The sequence below is a fragment of the Meles meles genome, chromosome 16 (genome assembly GCF_922984935.1).
Source record: "Meles meles chromosome 16, mMelMel3.1 paternal haplotype, whole genome shotgun sequence".
Lineage (NCBI taxonomy): Eukaryota > Metazoa > Chordata > Mammalia > Carnivora > Mustelidae > Meles > Meles meles.
In genome coordinates, this window is record NC_060081.1 from 37,163,699 (window position 1) to 37,167,510 (window position 3,812).

Genomic DNA, 3,812 nt, shown 5'->3' on the forward strand with positions numbered 1-3,812 from the left:
AACCTATGGCACAAAGGTTTATTTTATTAACATGTAAGAAAAAGGAGCTAAGAGGAATGAGATGATTTTTCTAAGATCACACAGCAAATAGAGTAGTGAAGCCAGGATTAGAACTTCTGTTTTAAACATCTGCCATGTTGTTCATTTCTCTAAGTCCATGCTCCCCCGTGTAGACACCGCCAGTAAAGGAAGTTACGTAGTATTCAGTTATTTCTAGTTTTATTTTTCACAAGCACTACCTCTTCCGTTGCTGTTATGAAGTTGAAATTGTTCTGATACAGAAGCAGGACGAGTGAGGCCAATTGTCCCGAGGAAGAATAACCAAGAGCAAGATTTTTGCCAGGCTTTAATGGCCACCGGAGGTGACTGTTACACAGTGAAAGCATCCTTTTGTGTGGAGAGCATTGCCTGGATTAAAAAAAAGCAGTGATTCAGCATAGATTAAGGGTCATGATCATGGACTTGGCTTTGGTTCAAATCCTGGCTCCATCACTGTCTCAGTAGTAACAGAAAAGTAGAGTGGGTCATTTCTCATTCATGTGACAAGAATTCCAGAAGGAGGTAGTCAAGGGTGTCTAGGGTGGAAGAGAACAGGCCTGTGACACGATCAATAGCCCGCATTCCTATTGTCTCCCTGTTCTACCCTTTTGGGTCTTCATCTCCATCTCAAGTTTGCTTCGGGGCTATGTCATGGCTCTACAACTTGAGTCATCACATTTTAAGGGGGAAGATGGGAGGAGAGCAAGGCAATGTGTCAGATGGTCATTATCCTTTCAAGGAGCTTCCCAGGAAGCGCCTCTACCCCTCAACTGCATCTATAGCTCATCTATAAGAGCTTTCACATGGCTATTTCTACCTACAAAGAAGGCTGGAAAGGGGAGATTGGAAACTGACAAGTTGCTGCTCCCTCCACAGTCTGGGTTCTCTTACTGAGGAAGAAGAGAACAGATACTGTGTAATTAATGAGAAGGAGTTCACTGCCATCAACACTTACTAGATGTGTGAATACAGGCTAGTCTCAGTTGACTTACCTGCCACTTAGGAAAAAATAGTGGCTTCTTCCTCACTACTATACCAGGAAGGGGTTGTGAGAATAAAGTGAAATATTTTGCATGAAGTCCTAGGCACATAAATATTAGGAGACAGTGATCTAAGAAATGAGGTCCTCAAATATGCTCAGCTTTTCTGTAGATCTTGGAAATGCAAATTAAAACCTCAACAGGATGTCATGTTTCTCTCCCTTCGAATTGACAAAAATTAAAATGAACAATAATGTACACTGTTGGCAAGTTTATAGGGAAATGGGCACTTGTAAACTACTAGAGAGATAATTGGAACAATGGTTTGGAGGGCAATTTGGCAGCAGTCCTCCTAGTAATCCACCCTAGGGAAATACTTGCACAAAACTATAAGGAGACCTGTCTGACAATGGTCACTGAAGAACTGCTTGGATTAGCAAAAAAATGAAAACAAAAAAATCCAAAAAACCCCAAAGAAACAGCAAAAACTGAACATATCCAAAAGAGGAATGTTTAATTGAACTGTAGTGCATTCATACCAAGGCCCACTATGCAAAAAATTTAGAAGAAAGAGGAAGATCTGTATGTATGTAGTGACAAGGAAAGAGAAAAGGGAAGAAATGTGAAGACTTTTTGTTTGTTTGTTTATTTGTTTTAAAGATTTTATTTATTTGTCAGAAAGAGAGAGAGAGAGTGGTAGGCAGAGGCAGAGGGAAAAGCAGGCTCCCTGCCGAGCAAGGAGTCCAATGTGGGACCCAGGATGCTGGGATCATGACCTGAGCCGAAGGCAGCTGCTTAACCGACTGAGCCACCCAGGCATCCCTGAAGATGTTGTAAAATAGTAAGTTGAAAGATGTTGAAAATAGTAAGTTACAGAATGACATGTAGAATATGATGTCATATATTTAAGTCATTCTATACTGTACTCTAAATCTCTCTTTTCTGTTTCTCTCTCTATATCTGTATCTCTCTATCTATCTCTCTATATATACTATATATATGGATATTGGCATGTATAGGCATACATAGGTATACATATGTCAATACTTATAATTGTGTAGCTAATGGTTTAGAAAAGAATGCACCCAACATTGATCACTTCTTGACTTGGAAAAGGAAATGGTCAAAGAAACTTAATCTTTAGCCTCGTCTGTAATGATTTACTTAAATGATTTTTTGGGGGGAGGTACAGTATAGTTTATTGATGGTACATGATAAAGTAGGGGTTCCCAAGCCCCTTCCTTTCTTCAAGGGGTCTGAGATGGAAACTGTGGAGGTCAGGAGATTCTCAGTGTGTTGGGGGAAGAGTTGAGGCAAGTACTCCCCTGCAGCTGAGGACCTCTCTCTTCCTCTTGCTCTTACTGGGGCTGGTGGTCCAGGGGGCTTTCTTACTCCTTGGAGGCCATCTGGACCATAATGTCCACCTTCTGGTTGCTATAACTAAATTCATTGTCATACCAGGAAATGAGGTTGACAAGGTGGTCATTGTGAGCAATGTCAGTCCCAGCATTGAAGTAGGAAGAGTGGGTGTCACTGTTAAAGTCACAGGAGACAACCTGGTCTTCAATATAGCGCTGCATGCCCATGAGGGGCCCTCTGTTACTTGCTTCACCACCTTTTTGATGTCATATTTGGCAGCTTTCTCCAGGTAGCAGGTCAGATTCACGACTGATACATTGAGGGTGGGGACTCAGAAGGCCATGACAGTGAGCTTCCCATTCAGCTCAGGGATGACTTTACCTAAAACCTTGGCAGTGTCAGTAGTAGTAGGGATGATGTTTGGGGCAGCCGCTCAGCCACCACACCATAGTTTCCCAGAGGGGGCTTTCTATGGTCTTCTGGGTAGCAGTGATTCCATGGACTGTGGACATGAGTCCCTCCATGATGCTGAGGTTGTCATGGATGACCTTGGTCAGAGGGACCAAGTTATTGGTGGTGCAGGAGGCATTGCTGACAATCTTGAGGGAGCTGTCATACTTTTCATGGTTCATGTTCATCACAAACATGGGGGCATCAGCAGAATGGGCAGATTTGATGACCTTGGCTCCATCCTTCAAGTGAGCCCCAGCATTCTCCATGGTGGTGAAGACCCCAGTGGACTCCACAACATACTCAGCACCAGCATCACCCCTTTGGATGCAGGGATCTCACTCCTGAAAGATGGAGATAGGCTTTCCATTGATGACAATTTTCCTTTTCTCAGCCTTGATTGTGCTGTGGAATTTGCTGTGGTTGGAATCATACTAGAATATGTAGACCATGTAGTTGAGGTCAATGAAGAGGTCATTCATGGTGACAATATCCACTCTGCCAGAATGGTAGGCAGACCTGGTAACCATGTGCCCAATAAGGCCAAATCCATTTCCTCTGACCTTCACCATCGTGTTTTGGGACACAGCTGGCACTGCACCAGAAAATGCAGCTGTCTACTGAATAGGGAGGAGCAGAAAGCCACGATCTTTTTAAGTGTACATTTTTACTGTAATATTATTGGGAGGCAATTTTCCATGGGTCTTGTATTTATACTTCATGTCTTGTGGGTGTAGACACCAACAGCTTTTTTTCCAGACTATCTGTTCAAGGATGTCTGTACAGCAAACAGTTTTGGAAGACAGGGATGGTCTCTTTCTGAGACAAGGATAGGTGTGTCTGCTGGCCATTGTAGTAAAGATAATGCCCAACTCTGGGAAAAAGTTTGAGCAGTTTGCTTGTAGCCCCTTTAAAAGACTGAGATTTCCTAAGCCTAAGGTGACTCAGGGCTGCTGCAAACCAAGTGTGTGTGCTGCATCCACC

General features: G+C 43.0%; 1 pseudogene; it reads right to left on the reverse strand.

Moving 5' to 3' along the window:
* Window positions 1–2,407: 2,407 nt before the first annotated feature.
* On the reverse strand, window positions 2,408–3,400 carry LOC123927006 (annotated as a pseudogene).
* Between the last annotated feature and the right edge of the window lie 412 nt (window positions 3,401–3,812).